The following is a 27,446-nucleotide window of genomic DNA, read 5'->3' as shown; positions in this document are numbered from 1 at the left end:
ATACATAAAATATCAATAAAGCAAAAATCATTAAAGAACTTAAACTAATAACCAAGACTTCCTCACCCCAAAATATCATACTCAGGTGATTTACATCTGTACTGTATTCAACTTCAAAGGAATAGATAATCCTAATATTAACAAACTTTTAAAAAAATAGAAAATTAGGAAAATCTTCCCTGGTGACTCAGCTGGTAAAGAATCCGCCTGCAATGTGGGAGACCTGGGTTCCATCCCTGGGTTGGGAAGATACCCTGGAGAAGAGAATGGCTACCCACTTCAGTATTCTGGCCTAAAATTTCATGGACTGTATAGTCCATGGGGTCACAAAGAGTTGGACACAACTGAGCAACTTTCACTTTCATTCACTTTTACAATGACAATATGACCTAAATACATGAACCAGACAAGAATACAAGAAAGGAAAATTACAGACCAATCCCATTTATGAACATAAATTCTTATGAAATATTTATAAATCTGTTTCAAATATTTATATCCTAGGAAGAGTTTATGCATGAAATTAAGAATGATCCAACATCAGAAAATGTGTTAATGTAATAAATCATATTAGCATATCAGTTAATACCTGTAATCTATAAGATACAGAAGAAGCAGTTGTCATAATTTAGTGCTTTATTCATGATTGAATAGACTTTTCAGGAAACTTAGAAGGGAATTTCCTTAACTTGATAAAGAGCAGCTATCAAAATAGTCCAGCAAAAAAAAGCCAAAAGAAGACTCTTGGCTTCTTTTCATTAAAGACACAAAAAAGATTAAGATGCCCTTTCTTGCCATTTATATTTAGCACTGTAAAGGAGATTCTAACCAATGCAATAGAATCAGAAAAATGATGTGAATATTGAAAGGTATGTCCTTATTTGCATACAATATGACTTTCTTGAGGTCTGTAAGTAGAAAATATATAGTAAGAGCTTGCCAGTTTCCCTAGACACAGAATCAACATATCAAAATCTTATTCACCAGTAATAGCTGATTAGAAAAATTAATTTAAAAAATTCTATTTTTCAATAGTAATAAAAGCCTCAAGATGCCTAAACGTACGCCTAACCAAAATATGTACAAGAATATTTTTGGAGAAATTGCAGTTATTAAAAGGAAAAAAAAGAGCCTTAATAAAAAGAAAGCTGCTGTGTTCTTGAACTGGAAGACTCATAAAGATGCCAATTCTTTCCCAATTAATTTATAAAATGAATGCACTTCCAAATAAGGATGAGGAAGTGGAGCAACAGACTCACTCACCTCTGAAAGGAGTGTAGATCAGTACAACAGCTTTAAGAAACAATTTGGTTACACCTTTAACCTAGAAATTCTAGTCCTAGATAGAGTCTTATGTGCATCAGCAAACATGCATTAAAGTATCTATTTCAGCAGCAAAAAAAAAAGAGGGGGGGGGGAATGGTTTAAATGTCTATCAGTAGGTGTATGATAATAGTGGTGTACTCATAGAATGAAATACTATATATATTATGTACAGCAGTTGAAAGAACCATCATTTTATTTCCTAACAGATGGATCTCAAAACAATGTTGAATGAAAAAACAAGTTATGGAAGGATGCAAAAAGAATAATGTTTATGTAAGTTTTAAAGTCTGGAAAACAACACTATACAGTGTTTATTATGTTTATATATATGTATATATTTAGGAATCCATGCAAATGTGCCTGGGAATGATAAACAATAGGTTTGTGATGGTGATTCTCTAGGGAGAAAGGAAAGGGCTTGAAAAAGGGAAGAGAGGGCTCAAAAAGAGCATCAAGTGTTTCTGATGTTCTTTTTACTGAAGTTCTGTTTGTCTCTATGTTGGAAATCTTTCACCATTTAAAGATATTTTATCCTAAATGCAATGAGGTATCCTGGATTGGATCCAGGAACAGAAAAAAGGACATTAGTGGGAAAAGTGGTGAAATCCAAATAAAGTCTGGAATTTAGTAAATAATAGTGTACTAACATTGGTTTTGTAGTTCTAACAAATGTACCATGGTAATGTAAGATGTTATCATTAGGGGAAATTGGTTAAAAGAACTCTCTGCATCATCTTAGCAACTTTTCTGAAAATCTAAAATTATTTCCAAATGAAATGTTTATTCTAAGAAGTGGGGGTTGATTTTAGAATACTCCTAGAGGGCAAGACCAGTCTCTCAGCAAAGTCTGATTTATTCCCATTTTATGTTTGGTACTCCCTTAAGGGCGATCTTAGAGTGGAAAGGGCCTGTAACGGAGCAACCTATCCAGCCACTTTCCTCTGGGAGGTAAGGCAAAGGAGTTATCTAGAAAGAAACTCCTGGAGACTGAAGAGGCTGAGGAACTCAGTGAGCAGGGATGACGGGAACCCAGAAGTTTTGCCTCCTAGGATAATCTTTGTTCTTCACTGCTTCTCATAATAAAAACAGATGAAGTTGAACAGGTTCCCTTATTTGTTTGTTTTGAAAACTGAAGGGAAAGAATTACACATCAACCAGAAATGATTTAGGTGACCACAAAACAGAAGCTAGAGAAGGCAACGAGAGGTTGATACATCATTTTACCTTTGTGTTATGAGCCTTCCTAAGAGGTTGGAGTCTGCCTACGCCCTGAGGGCAGAGTGAGCTAGGCTGGGAAGGAACTAAGTGTGTAGAAGGCATCTGGGCCTCAGTCCTTATCATCAGACCCACTGGATAGACGTATTTGTTCCCATCTTACAGAGGCAGCAACAGGCTTAGAAAGGTAGAAACCAGCAATATTGCAGTTATCCCCCAATTAAAAATAAAATGTTAAAAAAGGGTTAAATTACTTCCCCAGTGTTATAAAACTATTAAGAGCTATGGGCTTCCCTGGTGGCTCAGACGGTGAAGAATATGCCTGCAGTGCAGAAGACCTGGCTTTGATCCCTGGGTTGGGAAGATCCCCTGGAGGAGGGCATGGCAACCCACTCCAGTATTCTTGCCGGGAGAATCCCCATGGACAAAGGAGCCTGGTGGGCTACAATCCATGTGGTCCCAAAGAGTCAGACACGACTGAGTGACTAAGCACAGTACAGCACTATTGTGATACTCTGATGTAGTAAATTTGTCATGTTTTCTGGAATTAGCTCTTAAAACCGTTGTAATTTCTTAAGTGCTAAGAGCTATATGCACATCTTTTGTTCCTAACTCCTTAAATAGCTCTAGAGCATAAAGATGAAATGGGTGTTTTTTGCTATTCATAACGAGCCTCTTTTGACCACAGAGCATATATTCATGAGGTGATTTTTGGAAAGCCCCTAGAAGACCACTGGAAGAGGACTAGTTGCCAGCAGAACCAGCCAGGTGATTAGAGTTGGAACTTTCAGTTCTACTTCCTGACCTCTGGGGAGGGGAAAAGGGCTAGAGAATGACTTAATCACCAATGGCCAATGATGTGATCAATCATGCCTATGATAGGAAGCCTCCATAAAAACCCAAAAGGATGGTGTTTGAAGAGCTCCTACTTTGATTCATCTATGTGCTAGGAAGGTGGTATACTCCAGACTCCATGAGACAGAAGCTCCTATGCTTGGGACTCTTCAGGACCTCACCCTATGTATCTCTTCATCCGACTGTTTATTCATGTTCTTTAATAGCCAATGTAATAAACTACTAATCTAATAGTTTAGATTAGTTTTATTGAGTTCTCTGAGCTTTCCTAGCTAATGATCAAACTTAAGGAGCAGGTGTGGGAACCTCTGACTTAGAGCCAATTGCTCAGAAGTACAGGTGACTAGCCAGACTTGCAGTTGCCATATGAAGTGGGTGTAGTCTGTGGAATCTGATGTTCTTTCCAGGTAGAGAATGTCAGAATTGAGTTAAATTGTAGGACACTCAGCTGGTGTTGCAGAGAGTTGCTTGGTGAGGGGCAAACCCATACACATGTGGTGACTAGAAGTGAAGGAGAATGATGTCATAGAGGAGAGAAAATAAAGGAAAATAAAGGAGCATTTTCTTTTTATGTCTATGTTATAGGAAGCCAAGGCTGACTCTAAGAACTCATAATTAAGGAAGACCCATCTGAGGTCAGGGAGGATAAATTCCCCAGAGCTGACAGCCACTCTTAGAACAGCTGGGGCTGGGAATGATGTAGAACATGAGCCAAGTCAGAACAGCCTGGAACAGACTGAGAAGAGCTTTGAGGGAGTGGGCATCAGGCATGCCAGGGTTACAAGCCTCTGCAGATTCTTCCCTCTGGAAAAGAAAAAGTCATGCGGATAAACTTCCTGCCCTCCTACCCCTCCTTCCTGGGTCCCATCCCAGCTGCAGGGCCCATGTCTGCTAGCCTTCCGGGGAAGGGCTCCCTAAAACCAAAGGCCTTGTTTAGTTACTGTAGAAGAGGCTCATGTGACTTAAGAGGACCCTTCAGGCTTGATTAAGGTGATGTGGGTCAAAGTAAACTGTAAATCTCTATGTAAATGTGGTTATTGGGTGAACAGTGTTAAACCTGGGAGGTTTGTGAGGACAAGAGGGGGGAAAGTGCCTCTTGAGAGAGGTCTCCCAGGAGAATATGAGATTAGTTGAGGTTCAGTGCATTCCTTTGTTGCTCACTCAAGAAGCATATTTGAAGGGATAAGCTTCCTCACTTAGAGCAGAGCATCCCAGACTTGTCTCCATAGTGACAGTGATCAAACAGAGGCTTTGAAACCAGAAAACACCAGGTCAGAGGGATTCTTTTGGAGCTCTGCTTCTCTAGTAGAGGACTCAACTATTGTGTGCTATGGAGGAGAGGGACAAGGAGTTTGAATAGCTTCCCTTCCTTCCTGTCTCTAGCTCTGGGGCTTTTGTTTTGATTTTTCTCTCTGAATTGATGTGGCCTTTGGAAAAGGGCTGCAGAAGGAACTAGTCTTCTTTAAAACCTGTGTCAGAATCTGGAGGCATCAACAATGAACTATCTCAAAAAGAAATTAAGGAAACAATCCCACTTATAATAGCATCAGGAAGAGTAAATAAATAAATACATATGAATAAATTTAACCAGGGAGGTGAAAGATCTATACTCTGAATGCTATAAGACACCGATGAAAGAAATTAAAGACACAAGTAAATGGAAAGATAGCCTGTATTCATGGATTGGAAGAATTAATACTATTAAATCATCCATACCACCCAACATGATCTACAAATTCAATGCAGTTCCTATCAAAATTCCAATGACATTTTTCACAGAAATATCAGTAGAACAAACAATCCTAAAATGTGTATGGAACCACCAAAAACTCTAAATAGCCAAAGCACTCTTGAGAAAGAAGAACAAAGCTGAAGGCATTGCAATTCTTGATTTCAAACTATATTAGAAAGCTATAGTAATCAAAACAGCATTGTTATTGTTCAATCAGTCGTGTCTGACTCTTTGTGACCCCGTGGAGTGCAGCACGCCAGGCTTTCCTATCCTTCACCGTCTCCAAGAGTTTGCTCAGACTCATGTCCATTGAGTCAGTGATGCCATCCAGGCATCCTCTGTCATCCCCTTCTCCTCCTGCCATCAATCTTTCCCAGCATCAAGGTCTTTTCCAATGAGTCAGCGCTTCACATCAGGTGGCCAAAGTATTGGAGTTTCAGCTTCAGCATCAGCCCTTCCAAAACAGTATGGTGTTGGCATAAAAACAGACATGTATCAATGGAACAGAATAGAGAGCCCTGAAATAAACCCATATGTAGATGATCAACTAATCTTTGACAAGGGTCCAAGAATACACAATGGAGAAAGAAGAGTCTTTTCAACAAACGGTATTGGGAAAATTTTGCTTGTCCATATGCAATGAAATGAAAAGGCAACCTATAAAATGAGAGAAAATATTTGCAAATCATATATCTAAAGGGGATTAATAACTAAAGCATATAAAGAACGTATGTATATCTAGCTCAATAGCAAACTGCCCCCACAAGGACATCAAGTAATTCAAAAAATGAGCAAGGGACTTGAATAGACATTTTTCTAAAAATGACATCTAAGTGGCCAAGAGATATTTGAAAAGGTGCTCAACATCACTAGCCATTCAGTTCGGTTCAGTCACTCAGTCGTGTCCAACTCTTTGTGACCCCATGAATTGCAGCACGCCAGGCCTCCCTGTCCATCACCAACTCCCGAAGTTCACTCAGACTCACATCCATCGAGTCAGTGATGCCATCCAGCCATCTCAGCTCTTCGCATGAGGTGGCCAAAGTACTGGAGTTTCAACTTTAGCATCATTCCTTCCAAAAAAATCCCAGGGCTGATCTCCTTCAGAATGGACTGGTTGGATCTCCTTCAAAACCACATTGAGATATCACCTCAAACTTGTTAGGATGGTTGTTACCAAAAAGACCAGTTCAGTCACTCAGTCATGTTTATGTCCAACTCTTTGCGACCCCATGGATGGCAGCACACCAAGCTTCCCTGTCTATCACCAACTCCTGGAACTTGCTCAAACTCATATCCATCGAGTCAGTGACACCATCCAACCATCTCATCCTCCATCATCCCCTTCTCCTCCTGTCTTCCATCTTTCCCGGCATCAGGATCTTTTCTAATGAGTCATTTCTTTGCATCAAGTGGCCAAAGTATTGGAACATCAGCTCCAGCATCAGTCCTTCCAATGAATATTCAGAATTGATTTCCGTTAGGATTGACTGATTTGATCTTCTTACAGTCCAAGGGACTCTCAAGAGTCTTCTCCAACCAAAAAAGACAAGAAGTAATAAATGCTGGTGAGGGTATGGAGAAGAGGGAACTCTTGTACACTTGTTGGTGGGAATATAAATTGGTTTAGCCATTATGGAAAACAATATGGAGTTTCCTCAAAAAGTTAAAAATAGAACTACTGTATGACCCAGCAATCCTACTTCTGGGTATTTATCTAAAGGAAATGGACTCAGTATCTGAAAGAGATACCTGCATTCTCTTGTTCACTGCAGCATTATTCACAGTAAGTCAAGCCAAGATTGTGAAACAACCTAAGTGTTGGTTGATGGATAAATGGATAAAGCAAATCGGTCACACATAGAGTGGAATAGTATTTAGCCATTAAAAAGAGGGAAATCCTTCCATTTGTGACAATATAGATGAAATTGGAGGACATTATGCTAGGTAAAATAAGCTAGGCAAAGAGAGATTTGTAGAGGTATTCCCCAGTTTTTGAAAGTTTCCTTTACACCACTTCTCTCTATGAAAGAACTACATTAGTACCTGTTTTTGCTAACCGCAAGAAATCCTAAGAGAATTTTTGCTTCTATAAAAAGTGAAAATAGCCCATGTTCGTTTTTCAGTGAACTGTCCAAGAGTCAGCACACACCCTGAGCAGTGAAAGTGGAAATAAGCTCCAACCCTGGGAACTGCACTCAGCATCTCAGCATCAGGCTGCTTTGAACTTTGTCTGTGAGCATCTGTGCTTTATCTCAATTTATTTTTGTGCATCTGTTAGCAAGATGTGTTCTTAAGGTAATTGCTTTTTTTGCTTTATGCTTACTAAAGGTTTCATAGAAATGCTCTACTTTGAAAAAGTGGGGGAAACCTGTACTGTATGACCTTAATTATATGTGGAATCTAAAAAAGTCAAACTCACAGAACCAGAGAATCTTGGTTGCCAGTGGATGGTGGGGAGGGGGACTGTGTGGGAAAATGGGGAGATGTTGGTCAAAGGGTGCAAACTTTCAGTTATAAGGTGAATAAATTCTGGAGACCTGATGTGTAACCTGACTCTAGCTAAGGTACAGTGACTGTAGTTAATAATATTGTATTATACGGACTTCCCTGGGGCTCCAGTGACTAAGACTCCATGCTCCCAATGCACGGGGCCCAAGTTTGATACCTGGTCAGGGAACTAGACCCCACCTGCCACAAATAAGCGTTCACATGCCACAGTTAAAGATCCCAAGTGCTGCAACTAACACCTGGCTTGGCCAAATAAATATTAAAAAATAATAATACTGTACTATGTATTTGAAATTAGCTAATTTAAATAGATCTTAAATGTTCTCACCACAGACAAACATGTGCGGTAACTATGTGAGGTGACAGATGCGTTAATTGTTTGTGGTTATATTTTCACAATGTGTACATATATCAAACCATCATATTGTATAGTCCCCCAAAAGAGGCCGGAGGCATCTTTCTTTTTTAGGCCCTTTTCTTTCTTGGGTATACTGTTACCCTGATATTCTGGAACTGGTCTGAGTTCCCTGTGAAGCCAATCACCGTGGCCCTGTGCCTGCTAGAACACGGGTCTATTTGCGGCAGGCCGTGTATACGTTCTTCCTTGTCCTGTCCCCTAACTCAGAAGGCCCAGCTTTTTCATCCTGCCTCACAGGGAAGGGTAACAGAGCCTTATAACCATGCTAACATATGAGGTGTTGTCACTTACATATCTAGCTTCTTTAAATTGTACCCCAGTTTGCAAGCATGTATTAAGAGAGACGATTGTTTCTTCTAATCTTCTTGGCTTCAAGTACACTTGAAGTGGCCATTGCCACTGCAAAATGACCTCCCAGGCAGCGCTTCCCTGCTGGGGGTGACTCTCAGCCTGTCAGCCCGTGTGTGGCTTCTCAGACGCCAGACCTCCAGGCCTGCTCCCAGGGCTTCAATTCCCGAGTCAGGGCTGGGTGTCTGCCTGCCCTCTGCAAGCCTTGCAAACACATTCTTAGGTCAGCGTGGTCCTGCCCATGGGGAAGGAGGCTGCAGGGGAGTAAGGACGCGTAAGGAGTGCATCTGAGGGGGCTGGACGCCATGCTGGGGTCACCTGGCCGAGGGCACCTGGCACCTCCCATGGGCCCCTGGCGAGGGGTGGGAGGCCTGCCCTTGGCGTGCCCAGTGCCGGAGCGGGGAGCAAAGCTAGCTCTGGCAGAAGGAAGCAAACAGCCACGGGAGGCCTTTGCAAGCAGTTGCTGGGCCACCCCGCATTAGGGCTCTCTAGGCGAAAAATGCCAGTTGGGGCCCCTAGGCCCGGGCTCCAGGCGTGTGCCCAGGGTGTTCTGCCCGCAGGAGCCGAGCACAGTGCAGACAGGCCTAGGCTCGGGAGCTCTCTCCCGCAGAGCAAACGTGAGGGAACAGCCGTGTGGAGGTTGCCTGGATGTTCCCTGGGAGTGTGGGAGCCCTCCCTGGGCACAGGGCCCCAGGGGCCATCACCACTGCAAAATGACCTCCCAGCTAGCACTTCCCAGCCGGGGGTGACTCTCAAAAGCCCTTGACATTCATCTGGGCTTTTGCAGCTGTACTTTGATAATTTGGTTTCTAGACTCAGGTCTGCTTTGACCCTTGAGAGTCAGGTCTGCTTTGACCCTTGGATGGCTCACTGAGACTTGAGCTGTTAAACTGGCAATAGAGGAGTCTAGATTCCGTCACTCATTCTGGTCCCAAGTCCCTCCCTGGTGAGCCACGTTCCACTCCCACTACAGTATCCCAACACCATAACCCCACTTCAAATGGGGCTTTGCCCACAGGTCCAGTAATAGTGAAGCTCTTCTTTTTTCATTATAAGTCTGCCTGTATGTAACCAGCTCTATCTGAAACAACTATATCGTGAACATAATTTCATTGTGTATTTGAAGACTCTGCCAAGTATCTGTCCCGTCATACTCAGTCTTCTAATGTCAGCTGATACCTTTCTTATAAGAGGACTTCTGGAACCCTTCCGGTGTTTTGCATTCGGACTAAAGCTGCTGCTCAGAGCCATACATGGAATTTGAATTTTGTCAGGTGCTTTTTTTGTTGTTGCATCTAATGAAATGATCACCTAGTTTTTTTCATCTAGTCAGTTGATTAATAAATTATACTGATTGATTTTCAAATGTTGAACTAACCCTACATTTCTAAGATAAACCTCACATGATAATGATGTATTCCTATATTTATGTAAGTGTATATATATATGTGTGTGTGTGTATATATATGTACACATACACACATGTGTTGTTTAGTTGCTAAGTCATATCCAACTCTTTGCAACCCCATGGACTGTAGCCGCCAGGCTTCTCTGTCCATGGGTTTCTCCAGGCAAGAATACTGGAGTGGGTTGCCATTTCCTTCTCCAGAATGTTCCTGACCCAGGGACCGAACCCATGTCTCCTACATTGGCAGATGTAGGATTCTTTACCGCTGAGCTACCAGGGAAGCCCATATATACACATACACATGTATAGATTTGAGGCTTTTCTTTTATTCTGATATTAGCATTTGATGCTATAAATTTCCTCCTAAACTTTAGCTACTTAAGCTGTATCTCCTCAAATATGATGTATTGTGCTTTCACATCATTCAATTTGAAGTGTTTTCAAATATCCTTGTGACTTCCTCTTTGATCTATGGGTCATTTAGAAGTGTGGTGTTTAGTCTCCAAATATTTGAGGGCTTTTTCAGATATCTTCTTGTTATTAACTTCTAATTTAATTTCATTATGCTCACAGAACATTTCTATATAATTTCATTTCTTTTAAATTGATTCAGTTCTGCTTGGTGGCCTAGAATATGGCTTCTCTTGGTAAATGCTTCCTGTGTACTTGAAAAGAATGTGTATTCTGTCTTTTTAGGTGTAGTATCAATTCAGTCATGTAGGTTGATAGTGGTGTTCTATTCTACTACATCTTTACTTACTTTCTGTATACTTTTTTTCTTTTACTCAGTTACTGAGAGAGGAGTGTTGAAGTATCCAAATACAGTTAGAGATTTACTTAGTTCTCCTTTCAGTTCTAAGGGTTTTTGAATAATGTACTTTGGGTCTCTGTTGTTGGATGCATACACACTTAGGAGTGTTATAGTTAGTGAATTAACCTTTTCATCATGAAATCACTCTCTTTATCACTACTAATATTCCTTGTTCTGAAATCTACTTGTGTGGTATTAATATAACCATTTTAGTTTTCCTTTGATTGGTGCTTGAAGCTCTGGGAGTTGGTGATGGACAGGGAAGCCTGGCATGCTGCAGTCCACAGGGTGGCGAAGAGTCAAACACGACTGAATTGAACTGCATTTTTAATATTTTTCCCTTTTGTTTTTAACCTATCCCTGTCTTTATAGTTAAAGTGGGCTTTTTGTAGATAGCATATGATTGAGTCCTGCTTTTTTATCCAATCTGATAATCTTTGATTGATATGATTAGGCTATTGGTATTTAACATAATTCCGAGAAGGCAATGGCACCCCACTCCAGTACTCTTGCCTGGAAAATCCCATGGATGGAGGAGCCTGGTAGGCTGCAGTCCATGGGGTCGCTAAGAGTCGGGCACAACTGAGCGACTTCACTTTCACTTTTCACTTTCATGCATTGGAGAAGGAAATGGCAGCCCATTCCAGTGTTCTTGCCTGGAGAATCCCAGGGACGGCGGAGCCTGGTGGGCTGCCGTCTATGGGGTCGCACAGAGTCGGACACGACTGAAGCGACTTAGCAGCAGCAGCAGCATTTAACATAATTATTGATATATGTGTTCATCACTCAGTCATGTCTGACTCTGAGACCCCATTGACTGCAAACTGTCAGGGCCCTCTGTCCTTGGGATTCTCTAGGCAAGAATACTGGAGTGGGTTGCCATTTCTTCTCCAGGAATTATTGATATAGTTGGATTAAAATCTGCCATGCAGCTGTTTCATTTGTTCTATCTTTTCTTTGTTCCTTTATCTTTCTCTGCCTGCCTTTGGATTAATTGAGAATTTTAATTATTTATTTTTATCTTCATTAACTTAATGATTATACTTCCTAAAAAAATTTTTTAGTCTGCCCAGTACAATATACATCTTTAATCACAGTCTACCTTCAAATAATATACCACTTATTGTATAAAAGTCTTAAAACACTATACTCCAAGTTCTTCCCTCTCAACTTTTATATTGTCATATGTTTTTCTTTTATGTGTCCTATATATCTATAGTATATTACTATTGTTTTAACTTTAAACAATTATCTTTTAGAAGAACTTAATTTTTTTAAAAAGTCTTTTATATTTACTTAGAGATCTTAGTTTATTTAGATCCAACTTCTTTTTAGTATATTCCTTCTGTTTGAAGAACTTAAAGTTCTTGAAGGACAAGCCTGTTTATAATGAATTCTCTCAGGTTTTCATTTATTTTTAAAAGTTTTTATTTTTCCTTTACTTTTGAGAGAGAGTTTAATGGGTGCAGAATTCTGGGTTAAAAGTTTTTTCTTTTAGTACTCCTAAGTTGTCATTTTGTTGTTTATTGATTTGCATTGTTTCAGATGAGAAGTGTACTTGAAAACTTAACTCTCATCCTGTGTAAATAGTATGTTTCTCCTTTTCCCCAACTGCCTTTAGGATTTTCTTTTTATCTTTTATTTTCAGCAGTTGGAATATGTTATGTCTAGATGTGTTTGATTGTTTTTGTTTGGTATTTGTACTGCTTGTAATTCTCTGAACCTTTTGGATCTGTATATTTCATTATTTTTGTAAAATTTTTAGGCATTATTTCTTCAGATATTTCTTTCATATCAGTATCTATTTCTTCTCTTTCTGGGATTCCAATTACACATGAAAGTGAAAGTGAAAGTTGCTCAGTAGTGTCTGACTCTGCAACCCCAGGGACTATACAGTCCATGGAATTATCCAGGCCAGAATACTGGAGTGGGTAGCTGTTCCCTTCTCCAGACGATCTTCCCCAACCCAGGCATTGAACCCAGTTCTATGGCAGACCAGTTTGATACTATTTCATAACTCTTAGGTGCTCTATTCTTCCCACCCTCTTTATGTCTTTGTGTTTCAATTTGTGTCATTTCTGGTAGCCTATCTTCAAGATCACTAATTTTGTTTCCTCTGTTGTGTTGGGTCTGCCGATGAGACTGTTGAAGCTCCTTATCTTTCATCCATAGAAACAGATAGTAGATTGGTGGCTGCCTAGAGCTGGGGGAATTTGAGAGGCTATGGGGTAGTGACTGTGGATAGGTACAGGGTTTCTTTTTGGGTGATAAAAATGTTCTAAATGCTTTGAGTTGATGGCTGTACAAATCAGTGACTGTACTAAAAAAAACAAGCAAACATTGAATTGTTACTTCAAATGGATTAATGATATAGTATGTGAATTATATCTCAATAAAGCTATTATTGATGACCTAGAGGGCTGGGATGGGAGATAAGAGGAAGTTTCAAGAGGGAGGGGATATATGTATACATGTCACTGATTCACTTTGTTGTACAGCAGAAACTGGCACAACATTGTAAAGCAATTATATTCCAGTGGGTGTTCATTGGAAGGACTGATGCTAAAGCTGAAACTCCGGTACTTTGGCCGCCTCATGCGAAGAGTTGACTCATTGGAAAAGACTGTGATGCTGGGAGGGATTGGGGGCAGGAGAAGGGGACAACAGAGGATGAGATGGCTGGATGGCATCACTGACTCAATGGACACGGGTTTGAATGAACTCCGGGAGTTGGTGGTGAACAGGGAGGCCTGGCGTGCTTCGATTCATGGGGTCGCAAAGAGTCGGATATGACTGAGCGACTGAACTGAATTGAACTGAACTGAAAAAATAATAAATTAAAAAACAGAAATCGTCATGCTTTAGGTTCAAAGTCTACATTGATCTGAATCTGGCAGGAATCAGGGAGGGATAAGACATCTTACTGATGGTGCTGAAGGACAGACAGAACAAAAAGTAATTTTGAAGGAAATGTTACTGTAACTGAAACTAGCAGATGGATAGAGATTACATATATTATTTTATCCTGTGTTGTGTATCTGATTCTAAGTGTTGAAAGCTGACTCTCCTAAGTGCTCTTAGCTAGTCCCTGTCTTTGTCCTTTCATGTGTTTTGCTAGTTCCTGTGGATAAAATGTGACTTACGGCTGTTAGTCTTGCAGCAAAAGCTTCCGAGAGCTCTCGTGGCTTTGAGTTCTCCCTAGTATTCGAGCTCCCGTCTACTGTGTATCACAGGGTGTGTGACCCACTGGCTGCTGGTCTTATATGGTGGTGTTACTCATCCACTTTAATGACCTCAGAGTTTCCATATTGCCTCCTCCTGTTATAAAACAACTTATAAATACAGCCCTAGTAGAGTTCTCCAAATGGAGAATTTTAGTACAATTTCTCTGTAGGGGGTTCACTGTGAAATTCACAGGAATCATATAATGGCCTAACAGATGCTCCTCCTCTTTAGGGAAGGCACACATGTCCCTGAGGTGTTATATGTTCTTAGACACTTGGAAGTCTTCTAGGTGGTTCTTGATGTGTTTAATATGGAATAATCCCCAAAATATATTAAGTGAAAAAATCAAGATACAAAACAGATTGTGTAATATGCTATCATTTGTTTTTAAGAAAGAAAGTGGGGGAAAAGCGTCTATGTACATATTTTTATACATGTCCCTAAGAGACAATGATGTCACAGCTGGATCTGAGGGAAGGAAGTTGGAGCTGAGTACCTAGGAACAGGGGAGGGTGAAAGACCTTTTATTGCATACCCTTTGAATCTTTTGCATTTTGAATCATATAAATGTATTGGCTATTCACAGAGAAGTACAAGTTTGATTAAAAGCAAAATTCTTCTACCCAGAAATAAACCCACAAGCCTGTGGTCAATTTATCTAAAACACAGGAGGCAAGAATGCACAGTGGAGAAAAGATAGTCTCTTCAGTAAGTGGTGCTGGGTAAACTGAACAGCTACATGTAAAAGAATGAGATTAGAGCATTTCCTCCCACCATATACAAAAATAAACTCAAAATGAATTAAAGAACTAAATATAAGACATGAAAACATAAAGGAGAGGAGAATGTAGACAGAATACTCTGACATAAATTGTGGCTGTATTTTCGGGGGAAATCTAGCTCCTAATGCAAAAGAAATAAAAGTAAAAATAAACAAATGGGACCTAATTAAATTTAAAAGCTTTTGCATAGCAAAGGAAACCATCAACAAAACAGACAATCTACTGAATGGAGAAAATATTTGCAAATAATGCAATCAACAAGGGGTTAACTTCTAAAATATACAAACATCTCATACAACTTAATATTTAAAAAAAAATCCAAACAAGAAATGGGCAGAAGACTTGAATAGACAATTTTCCAAAGAAGACGTATTGATGGCTGACAGGCACATGAAAAGATGCTCAACATTGCTATTTATAAGAGAAATACAAGTAAAAACAGCAATGAAATACCACCTCACACGTGTTGAGTTGGCTATCATCAAAAAGCCTATAAATAACAAATGTTGCTGAAGATGTAGAGAAAAGGCAACCCTCCCACCTTGTTGGTGAGAATGTAAATTGGTGCAGCCACTATGGAAAACAGTACAGAAGTTCCTCAAAAAACTAAAAATAGAACTATCATGTGATCCAGCAATTCCACTCCTGGGTACATATCTGGAAAAGTATACTTTGAAAAGACATGTGCACCCCAGTATTCATAGCAGCACTATTTACAATAGCTAAGATATGGAAGCAACTCAAGTGTCCATCAACAGATGAATGGATAAAGAAGGTGTGAAAGATGTATGCAGTGGAATATTACTCTGCCATAAAATAATTCAATTCTGCCCTTTGCAATGACATGGACGGACCTAGAGAGTATTATGCGAGTGAAATAAGTCAGAAAAAGACAAATACTGTATGTCATCACTTATATGTAAAATATAAAAAATGAATAAAATACGTATAGCAAAACAAACACAGACTTACCAGTAAAGAAAACAACCTAGTAGATACCAATGTGGAGAGGGAAGAGGGAGGGGCAAGACAGAGGTATGGCTTTAAGAGATGTAGACTGCTGCTGCTGCTAAGTCGCTTCAGTCATGTCGGACTCTGTTCGACCCCACAGACGGCAGCCCACCAGGCTCCCCTATCCCTAGGATTCTCCAGGCAAGAACACTGGAGTGGGTTGCCATTTCCTTCTCCAATGCATGAAAGGGAAAAGTGAAAGTGAAGTCGCTCAGTTGTGTCCAACTCCTAGAGACCCCATGGACTGCTATGTATAAAATAGACAAGCAACAAGGATATATTGTACAGCACAGGGAATTATAACCATTATTTTTATAATACCTTTACATGGAGTATAATCTATAAAAATACTAAATAACTATGCTGTATACCTAAAACTAATATAATATTTCAATCAACTATTCTTCAATTTAAAAAAAAATCATTCTAGGATGATTAATCTGACTTGAGACTTAAATTGACCCTTGGTAATTCACTCTTTAGTCTCATTTCTCATCACTAGGTCTTCCTTCTCAGACCCTCCACCTTGGATAATTGGCCTGCAACAGATATGTTGCAACATCTCCCTCCCTCTCAGAGTCTAATAGAGACTCTGCACAGAGGTGAGACAGCATTTTTAAAATATCTCTGGTGACCAGTTGCCATGCTACTGCTACCGCTGCTAAGTCGCTTCAGTCGTCTCTGACTCTGTGCGATCCCATAGACGGCAGCCCACCAGGCTTCCCCGTCCCTGGGATTCTCCAGGCAAGAACCCTGGAGTGGGTTGCCGTTTCCTTCTCCAATGCATGAAAGTGAAAAGTGAAAGTGAAGCCGCTCAGTCATGTCCGACTCTAGCGACCCCATGGACTGCAGCCTACCAGGCTTCTCCGTCCATGGGATTCTCCAGGCAAAAGTACTGGAGTGGGGTGCCATTGCCTTCTCCGACCAATTGCCGTGGTTAGCCCTAAACCTTCTAGATTGGTGGTTCTCAAACTTGAGCCTGATTCAGACTCACCTGGAGGGTTTATTAAAACACACCTGGCTGGACCCACTTTCAGAGTTTCTTGTCTTCAGTAGGTAGAATTGTCAACAAGTTCCCAGGTGATGCTAGTTGGGTACCACACTACCCAATTAGTGCTCTCGACTAGATTCTCCTGTGATGTGTTGATGTGCAGTTTTGGTGTCCCAGTTGTATCCTCGCTTACCAATATGAAAAAATGAAAAGCAGGAGAGGTTTGTCCCTTTCCACAGGCATCCTTATAGCTCCCCATCTTCCTGCTGTCTCCCCAGTTAACAATATTCATCTGGCTCCAACCCCCTCACAGGACGGTCTTCGTGTCACTACCAGCAAGACTGACACATCAGAAGCCTGCATGCCCCTTCATCTGTAGTCCCAGAGCGGATGTTCTTGTAATCTTTGCTGTCAGCTCTCTGAAGATTTCACTGGTATTTAAGGCATTAGAAGAGTCGTGCTAATTACTGATTCCTCTTCCAGTGTTTCTCAACGGGGCACAATTAGCATTTTAGATGAGATAATTCTTTATCAGGAGTATTCTGTTTAATGTAGGATATTAGCATCCTTGCCTGCCCCCCCACCCCGTCATTATAGCAGTTAATAATCCCACCACATTTCCTAGTGCTCCTCCACCTCAAACCTTCTTCTTCCCTGAAGAATACATGGTGAGGTGCCCTGAGAACCTCTGTGTCTTTTTTTTAAATTCGTCATTGCTGTATTGCTTGCACACAGAGATAATGCAGAGCGACAGAGAGGCCTGGAGTGCTGCAGTCCATGGGGTTGCAAAGAGTCAGACACAATTGGGTGCCTGAACAACAGCAATAACAATGTCACTGACACTTTATTTTTTTTTAACTTTTTATTTTGTATTGGGGTATAGCCAATTTGAACTGTGGTGTTGGAGAAGACTCTCGAGAGTCCCTTGGACTGCAAGGAGATCCAACCAGTCCATTCTGAAGGAGATCAGCCCTGGGATTTCTGTGGAAGGAATGATGCTAAAGCTGAAACTCCAGTACTTTGGCCACCTTATGCGAAGAGTTGACTCATTGGAAAAGACTCTGATGCTGGGAGGGATTGGGGGCAGGAGGAGAAGGGGACGACAGAGGATGAGATGGCTGGATGGCATCACTGACTCGATGGACGTGAGTCTGAGTGAACTCTGGGAGTTGGTGAGGGACAGGGAGGCCTGGCGTGCTGCGATTCATGGGGTCGCAAAGAGTCAGACATGACTGAACGACTAATCTGATCTGATCTGATCTGATAGCCAATTAACAATGTTGTAATAGATTCAAATGACCCAGCCATACTTATACATGTATCCATTGTCCTCTAAACTCCCCTCCCATCCAGACTGCCACATAACTTTGAGCAAAGTTACATGTGCTAAACAGTAGGTCCTTATGTATGTGTCCATTGCAAACTCCCTAACTATTCCTTCTCTACCCCCTGCTCCCTGCGCTGGGCAACCATAAGTTTAAGCTTCTAGACCCTTAGCCCAAACCACGTTGCTTTAGCTCCCTGCAAAAATCTCAAGTCATGTTTTAATATTTCCTTGCTTTCGTTTAAGTGTTGATATTTAAAAGGGGCCAAATAGTGAGTATTTTTTCTGAAAAGCCTATGGGTAGGGAACTTCCCTGGCAGTCCAGTGGCTAAAACTCTGTCCGAGCTTTCAACAGGAGGCCCAGGTTCGATCCCTAGTCAAGGAACTAGATCCCACATGCCACAGCTAAAGATCCCACATGCTGCAACTAAGACCCAGCGTGCATGTGTGTGAATTCATTTCAGTCACGTCCAACTTTGTGCAACCCTATGGACTGTAGCCTTTCAGGCTCCTTGCCAAATAAATGAACATTTTTAACAAGTCTATGAGTAGAATTGGCCGTTCTCTGCAGAGATTAGCCCTGGAAGGTCCAGTTTCTCTATGACATGCCTTTGCATCCTCACAGCATGGAGAATTATGTGACCCATTCTATTTCCCTTTTTTACTGTGAGTGTCATGAAACTCAGGGATAGATGTAATGCTTGACAATTTTGCATACTCCACTTAGGAAACCATTTTACTTGTATTATCAGCTTTTACACAGTTTCACTTTTTAAATATTCAGTTTAATTTTATATTTTCTTGTGAGTGACTCTGGGTCCTTTCAGAAACAATCCTTGGTAAGGTTGAGTTGTGAAAGGATTATAGCTAGGAGTAGCCTAATCTGCTGGACAGAAGAATGAGCATAGAATGGGCTCCTCTGGGCACAGGGTAGGATGATGTGGTCTGAGGCACAGGAGGAGGAGGAGCGGGTGAGGAGGTGCCTCCTGCTGGCAGCCAGTGGAGGAGTGGCTGGTGAGGATGAGGTGTCAAGTGTGCTCTGGCTGGAGGTGGAGTCAAGGTCAAGTGGCAGGTGCCTGAGCCCTTTACCAAGGGTGGAGAATCCTTGAGGAGAGGGGCAGCAGATGGACCCAGCTTGCTTGGTTGAGGGAAGTTCTGCTGGGACTGACTGGCTTAGGCCATAAGAGACGCAGAAACTATTACTTACAGAAATGCTGTCCTGCTTCAGCTCCTACCTGGTCCTGAGGGCCACGCAGATTATCAGGAAAGTGGGTTCAGATGGGGCCAGCACTCTTGGCATCAGCTTTCTGCTGAAGCTGCCTGTGCAGGTGGGAAAGAAGGTCTAGCCACAGGACTGTAACAGGGTGGGCATTCTACCCCTCCTTGGAGGGCCCAGTCCCTCCCATTTCCACTTCAAAGTACACCCAAAGTCGAGGGTGGGGCACCACCCTAGACTGAATGTTCACCCTCTAGATGTCCTGTGTGATGAAGGGATGTATAAGGACCTTTCCACCTGAAAGTACTTTCTCTGCTTAAATTCCCACCTTGACTATTTAATTTCCTTTGAGTTTACAAGTGAGCAAAGTGAAGTTGCTCAGTCGTGTCCAACTCTTTGCGACCCCATGGACTATAGCCTACCACGCTCCTCCATCCATGGGATTTTCTAGGCAAGAGTACTGGAGTGGGTTGCCATTTCCTTCTCCAGAGGATCTTCCCAACCCAGGGATCAAACCCAGGTCTCCTGCATTGTAGGCAGACGCTTTACCATCTGAGCCACCAGGGCAGTTTACAAAGACTCCAACTAATAGGGCTTCCTAGGTGGCACTAGGGGTAAAGAACATGTCTGCCAATGAGGCAGACTTAATAGACGCAGGTTTGATCCCTCGGTCAGGAAGATCCCCTGGAGTTGGAAATGGCAACCCTCTCCAGTATTCTTGCCTGGATAATCCCACGAACAGAGGAGCCTGGCAGGCTACAGTCCATAGGGTTGTACACAGTCGGACACTAATGCAGCGACCTGCACAGCTTTACTGATGCACCTTCTGGAAGGGCAGCACATGAAGGGCTCAGAGGTCAGTCATTTGTTCCTGTGATACAGTGGATTTACTGCATGTTCTAGGTATTTGTTTCTCTCTTAAGGAATATATGAGGTTTGCTGCTGGTGGGAAACAGGTTTCTAAAGTGGGGAGAAGGAGTAAGTTTCAGGAGCCTGGGTCAGGCTGAGGGGTGGGCCATGAGGGCTGCCTGCCTGTGGCATGGATGTGGACTGGGTCCGGGGGCTGTCGGGGTGGGGACTCACTCATTCCAGAGGACAGTCTTCTCCCAGTTGTGGGTACTTTCTCCCTGTGCTGTCAGTAACTCTTCCCCTGGTCATGTCCCTCCAGAGGCCCCAACAGCCTCCTGAGAGGCCTCCCAGGTGGCCTTCCTCCCCACGCCTGCCATGGCCTCTCCCAGACCCTGCAGCCTCACCGAGCTCCATCCTCCCTGGCGTTCCAGCATCGGTCCTCTGTGGAGGAAGAAAGCACCTCGTTCTGGTTCTCCTCGTAACTATTGTTCCTGAACTCTAAACCCATAACCCCCACACACAGTCATAAAAGCAACTATTGTTGTCCTTGGGATGTTTCCACCAGCCACTCCGCTGATGGGCTCCTCCCGGCTGGCCGCTCCCTCTCCCTTTGGTGTGTCTGTCCCTGACTCGGCTTTTCCTGTGCTCCTTTCTGCCAGGCACTGCCCAGGGGGCTGCTAAATCGGCTGCCCCTGCTAGAGTTCAGAACTCTTCAGGAGCATCCTGGCTGAGGTTTCCCCAGCAAGGCAGCCCTCCAGGACTTCTTCCCTTGTCCTCCTGGCCCAGTTGCCACAGCAAACAGCAGAGCCGCCTGTTGGTGAGTGTGCAGTTTATGCTGTTGACTACTCCCCCTCAGCCCACCCTGAGGAGCTGCGGAGAGGGGAACTGTGTGCCTTCCTGGGCAGCCAGGAGGGACCACTGCCCTCAAGGTGAGATGACACCTGGCCAGGGGCCCAGGCAGGTGGCAGTGAGGGGGAAGTCAGGGTGCTTTAGTGCTATCTTCTGACCATGGCTTGGCTGGTCGGAATTCTAGAACCGGTCAGGTTGGTGGGAGCCATCAATGGAGCCAGCTAGGAATCAAGATTGATTAAATGCCCTGGGTGCCCTGGCCTCTACTCTGCTCTTCAGGCTTCTAAACTGCCCCAGACTTCCTCCTCTACTGCTCCAGGAGCCTGCTGTGATGAGCTCCCCATTCGGTTTTGGTTTCCCCTTTGACTCTGTGGTTCCTTGGCAGGCTGCGCTTGTTGGGGTTGGAGCACAGGTGGAATTCTGCGTTAATGTGGGCCCAGCTATTCTAGGTCCTGACCGAGAGCACCCGTGGCCGCGCTGCACAGGCGTGGCCATCTCCAGTCTGCTCAGTGAGAAGTCCTGGGCAAGGGTAACAGTGAGTGTTTAAATGGTGCCTTCTTTGGACAGCTGTACAATGGTGAATAATTCAAATAACATCCCCAAATATATTTCTCAATAGTATTTCAAACATGTCGGTGATCTTTGCGGATTTCCCATGTGTGATGAGGGGTGGATGGGTTCATTGCTTTCTGCAGCCAGTGAGGGAGATGGGTTTTCCACTGTCACCATGCTGAGCGTCAGGCTTGGAAGTACTTCAGGGGTCCTCGGCCACTGTCAGCCTGGGACCATCCATTTGCTCTCCGTGCAAAGGAGGCTGACGGAGCCTTTAACCAATTATGGTGAAGCAAAGAGTGTGAGAAGGAAGAGGAGGGAAAAGAGGAATTAGTGAAAGGAAGCGTGGCCTGTGATTTTATAGAACTGATTGTTTCCCCCACCCCCATGATTCTAAAGCTCCTTTGACCTATGGACCCATCACTGAAGTGAGAGAATAGCCTCTTAGAATACTTGGAAAGACAAAAAAAAGAAGTATGTAGGTGCTGGTCTTTTGTTAATAAAACAAATCTCAAAACTTTAAAGGAATTTAAAAAAAATGTCGATGAGGTTGGACTCTAAATTGGCTGATTAAAAAAAAAAAAAAAAGCTCCTATCACTGCCTGAAGGAAAATACAGAACCTGCAGGTGAGATGGGAGGCATTATTTTAGGATTCGGAGGGGGCTGGATCAAAGAGAATACTCTGTATGTCTGAGCATGGCTCTCTTGGCAGGGAAAGCCTTAAAGCCATGACTTTGTGAAGTCGCAGAAGCAGAAGATCAAAGGTGGGAGAAATTAATGCAAGTCCCTTTATTTAAAGGCAGGCTTGCCTCAGCTAAAATAGGGCTGAAGGTAGAGCTACTGGGGCTGAGGAGCGGGCCGTGCACGAAGCCTTTTCCGTGCAGTTATCAGCTTTCTGCTCCAGACAGGGAAGTTCGCAATGACGAAAAGAGGACAAACTTCGGTAGAAGACCCACACCTAGTGTGGAAGGGACTGCAGAAACCATCCAGTACTCTTTTCCCTCCCTGACGAGGAGGGGCCTCGAAAATACAGCTGTGAACCTGATCAGTGCAGAGCACCCAGAACTTGGTGCTCTCCTCCGGGGTCCCTTAAAGTCTGAGCCACGGGGCCCCTCACAGATGATGCACTGACCTTTAGCAAACATTTCCTGATAGACTTCTTAAAAGGGGGAGTAATCTTTTGTGAAAAATTGAGGTGTGGTTGATTTACAAAGCTCTGTTAGTTACAGATGAAGAGTGATTCAGTCATGCATTTACATATACATTATGTATGTATGTGTATTCTTTTTGTGATTCTTTTCCATTATAGGTTATTACAAGATATTGACTCTAGTTCCCTGTTCTATACAGTAGGACCTTGTTGTTTATTTTGTATATAATAGTATATATCTGTTAATCACAAGCTCCTAAGTTATCCCCCCTTCCTCTTTTGTAACCCTAAGTTTATATGAGTTTGTTTCAGAAAGTTCATTTGTATCATTTTTTACATTCTACGTGTACGTGATGTCATATGGTATTTGTCTTTCTCCATCCAACTCTCTTTACTTTGTCTAGATCCATCCATGTTCTGGAAATGACACGATTTCATGCTTTCTTTTTTAAATTTTTAAATATTTATTTCTTTGGCTGTGCCAAGGTCTTAGTCACAGCACACAGGATCTTCAGTCTTTGTTGCAACGTGCAGGATCTTGTTTTAGCTGTGGCATGTAGCACCTAGTTCCCTGACCAGGGATCAGACCAAGGCCCCCTGCACTGGGAGCCCAGAGTCTTAGCCACTGGACCACCAGGAAGTCCCTATTTCATTCTTTCATATGGCTGAGTAATATTCCATTGACTGGGTTCCATTGATCTGTACCTGTGGGGGTAACCAGATGTGAAGATCTGACCATCTCTGACTGAGGACAGTGTCTGTTGTGAAACAGCCTCAAAACCCCTAAGGGCTGGGTGCACTAGGAGATAATCTGTATAGGGAGAGAGATGAGTTTTCTCATCTCTCTGGGATCTGGGATAAGATTTGGATCATGTCTGTTTCTTACACAGACATAGTAGAAACAGAGGACCTGTGGGATCATAGGAGAGCTTAGAAGCAGTTTCTGGTTGGGGCACTGTGAAAGCTTTGAAGACATGAGAGGCCACATTGAGGAGGCAGGACCAGAAGTTGAGAGCCCTCTACAACACAAGGGAGACTCTGGGTGTGGGGTGAGAGTTTAATGTGGTAACAAGCCTACAAACCAAGGACCCATTCCATGGAGTTATCCTGGGAACATATTAATAAGTACTAAACTTTTCTGGGTGATCCCCGATCACAGGGCCTGATAAAGCCCATGCTGACTGCTGAAACGCGGTTAAGATAAAAGCTGCTTTTATTCATTTGGTGTCCATTAAGCCATCACAGATTAATTACTTTTTCAAAATAAAGAAAACTATGCCAGAGTTCTGCAAGTAACTTATGACCAGATGTTGAGGTCTTGGGATACCCAGTCACATGCTTAAAAATATTGTAAGAAATCTTCAGACAGTAAAATCTAAAAATAAAGCTCCCCAAATTAAAAAAGATGAATAAGAGAAAAGCACTGTAGTTCAAGAGATTTATTGGCTTCCTTGTTTTTTTATTTTTGAAAAGAATCATGGTATAATTTAATGCCAGATGCTGAGACCAAGATATAACCAGTTTTGTGGCAGAGAGGGAGGGTGCATATAAGATGCAAGAAAATATCCAAGAGAGAAAATGATGAAAATTCCCGGTCACTTATCTGCTTGGAGGTTTACAGTGTTGCCAGTTTTAAGCCAGATTTCCCAGCAGCCCGTGGGTGTTCTTATCTCTTCTTTCTAACCACACCACTTGGCGTCCTGCTGACCTTCAGCTGTGTCACATCCCATGGGTACACATCCCCACCTTTTAGAGGCAGAGGGGAGTTAGCATGAGAGGCCCACCCAGTGCTCTCAGTAAAGGGGGAAGGGAGATTGGAGAGCCTCCTAGGATGATGGTAGGACTTGCTGTGCTCTTGACCACAAATTGAAGGAAGGCAGAAGCTTGTCAGGAATTTTATACAGTTCAAACTGGTGTCTGGTGCTACGGATGAGAATCTAGGTTTAGAAGGAGGGTCTGCCTGCGCTGGTGGGAGAAGTGAGTGGAGCAGAAGAGACCTTGGCCTGCATTTCAGATAAGGGCGCTTGAAAAGGGGACCTTCAAGTTGGAAAGAAGCTTTAGAAGGACCTCAGTGAATGGAACTTTTGATTAAAATCAGGAAGATGAAAATCAAAATGAATAAATAAGGAAATAAAAATTCTTCACTTAGAGTTCTTTTCAAAATCAGACTAAGTATGGACAGACTGCGATAGGGTTGATGACAGTTTAAGATCTTTACTGCAGGGTCAGCGGGGGAGACATTTTGTCATTGTCTCTTCTCTAGGTTGTAGTCAATAATCGTGGAGGGTCTGAGATTTCACCAACTGGCAAGCTAGTGAGTGAATTAGCTGCCGAGGTTTCATGAACACTGGCTAAAGGCGAGCTTTGTGAGTTAGGGACAGCACTTTATGATTCGCAACAATGCCAGTGACCGAAGTACCAGCATTTCCTCTCACTGGTTCTTTGAGCTTCAGTCTCCATAGGCTGACACCTGAACACACAATGGAGAGAAATTCTGAGCTTAGGGAACTCAAATCTTTTATAATGCACAGTAACAGTTGGTCTGCAGAGTTCAACAGGACTTGGTGACTGAACAACAAAGCCTGTCTGTGCTTTGCTCCAAAGGAAGACATTCTCTCTTCCAGGGTTATTTATGATACAAATATTCTTGAAAAAAAAAGTCTGGAGCAAAGGTAGTCAGTTCCTGTGCCTGCAGGATATGCAGAATGTGAGATGCCCACAGAGACGGACTCTTAGATGCTGCATCTGTACCCAGGGGAAGGAAGCCAGAGTGTATGCGCTGCTGCTTATGCACCAGGTGCTGACCAGGAACCCTCTCATGCCTTACCTCATCAAAGCTCAGAGGTGGTACTGTTGTTTTATGAGTAAGAAAGCTGGCAAGTAATGGAGTATCAGCTGCAGGATTTTTTTTTTTCTAATTTATATATTTTAAATTGGAGGATAGTTGCATTACAGTGTTGTGTTGGTTTCTGCCAGATAGCAACAGGAATCAGCCAGAGGTATACATATGTTCCCTCCCTCTTGAACCTCTGCATCCCCCACCTCCCACCCCATCCCACCCCCCTAGGTTGTCATGGAGCACCAGGTTGAGCTCCTTGTGTTATACAACAACTTCCCATTAGCTATCTGTACTACATATAGCCATGCATACATTTCAGTGCTACTGTCTTAATCCATCCCATCCTCTCCTGCCCCTGCTGTGTCCATAAATCTGTCCTCTATGTCTGAGTCTGTATTCCTGCCCTGTAAATAGGTCCATCAGTACCATTTTTCTAGATTCTATATTAATATGGATTAATTAGGATATTTAATATGCATTAATATATGATATTTGTTTTTCTCTGACTTGCTTCAGTCATCTGCAGGATTTATATATACATTGCAGACATTAAAAAAATTTTTTTTGGTTGCACCGGATCTTAGTTGCATCAAATCTTATATCTTAGTTGTGCTGAATCTTACTGGTATCTTAGATATTCATTGCGGCATGTGGGATTTTTAGCTGCGGCATGCAAACTCTTAGTTGGGGCATGTGGGATCTAGTTCCCCGACCAGGGATCAAACCTGGGCCCCCTGCATTGGTGCAGAGTCTTAACCAGTAGACCACCAGTGAAGTCCTTGCATACTTCTTAGAAGCTAAGCATGGTGCTAAGAAATAGCTGAGACTTTATTAGCTGTTTATCACCTGCCTTGCCAGGCACAGTTACAAGTTCTCCATGAACTGACTTATGCATTTCTCATAACTAAGTTTATCAAGTGCTGCAGAGGAAGCTGTGAAGGAAATTGAGGCATGGGGAATAATGGCATGGAGATTCAAATCTGTGGTTTATTCACTGTGCTCTTGTTTTCTTTCTTTGGTCCTCAGGGTCACACCAAGGGGGTCCTAGTGAAACTAACAGGAGCCCAGAGGATGTGGGAGGGTTTGGAAACAATGGCAATTAGGGAGAGTTGAAGGAGCTGAGTGTATTTTGTCTGTAGAAGGATAAGGGATAAATTATTGTCTTCAATTATTTGTAGGTGTGTCTTGTACAAAGGTAGAGTTTATCTGACTCCAGGGAACAGAATTGGGTTCGGTTAGGGGAAGCCATATCATGGCTCAGCAGATCCGACTGTACACAGTAACCAGAACTGTCTGCCCTGCCACCCTGTCCTGTCCCCCCTCTGAGAATTTTCCCCTGTCAGACATGCCCAGGAAAGGTTCCTGCTTGAGTCGGGTGGGGAAGTCCTAACTTTGGGGAACCCCAACCTGCCCTAAAGGGGCAGAAGGAGCTAGTCCCAGCTGCATCCTTGGTCCTGTAGCTCCCGGCATTCTTATGAAGGGACTCACCCTCCATCCCTAATGGGTTTGGTTGCATTCCTATAATCACCAGCCTCATGGCTCGGCCAGGTCCTGGTATTTGTCTGCAAACGTATCAGTCCCACCATTGCCCAGTTTGGGACAGAATAGGGTTCTTCTACTGGATGGGAGGTTGACTTAGAAGATCTCCCTGGTCTCTTAACTGTGTGGTTCTGTGATTTACTCTTTACTTGTCAAGAAGCCCACACTTGAAAAACCAAGTGGGATCAGTGAGTTGGGTCCAGCACTGCTCTATTAGGACCCAGCTCAGGACCCGTGATCACACCCCTGGTCTTGGGCAGCCCCAGTCCTGAGTGGGGCAGGTCTGGTCCAGATGCAGGTCCAGGAGGGAATTTGGGAAGACGGTGAAAAACAGGCAACTGGTTTAATGGCATCTGCTCCACTCAGGCAGAAACGTCTTCCATCAGAAGCTGCAGACACTGTAAATGTGGTCTCAATTAGCCTGTGCATATCTTTGCAGTAATTAATTCTCATCAAAGGGTTTTAGAGAGTGATGTTTAGCCCAGTGTAAAGAG

At 42.8% G+C, this 27,446-nt stretch overlaps 1 protein-coding gene across 3 annotated transcripts in view; it reads left to right on the top strand.

Annotated features, from left to right (window-relative positions):
• The window catches only part of MYLK (myosin light chain kinase), a 281,600-nt gene that overhangs the window by 36,829 nt on the left and 217,325 nt on the right, over positions 1-27,446 (top strand). Inside the window, exon 1 of one of the 3 annotated variants that reach the window (XM_061408344.1) lies at positions 20,698-20,839. The exons of 1 other annotated variant lie outside the window; for it this stretch is intronic. The gene's annotated coding sequence lies outside the window, so the exon portion shown is untranslated. Of the gene's footprint in view, positions 1-20,697; positions 20,840-27,446 lie in introns of those variants that run through there. One more of the 3 variants, XM_061408131.1, reaches the window with a different exon arrangement.

This window comes from Bos javanicus, chromosome 1 (genome assembly GCF_032452875.1).
Source record: "Bos javanicus breed banteng chromosome 1, ARS-OSU_banteng_1.0, whole genome shotgun sequence".
Taxonomy (NCBI): domain Eukaryota; kingdom Metazoa; phylum Chordata; class Mammalia; order Artiodactyla; family Bovidae; genus Bos; species Bos javanicus.
This window is presented reverse-complemented; position numbering and strand designations above follow the sequence as displayed.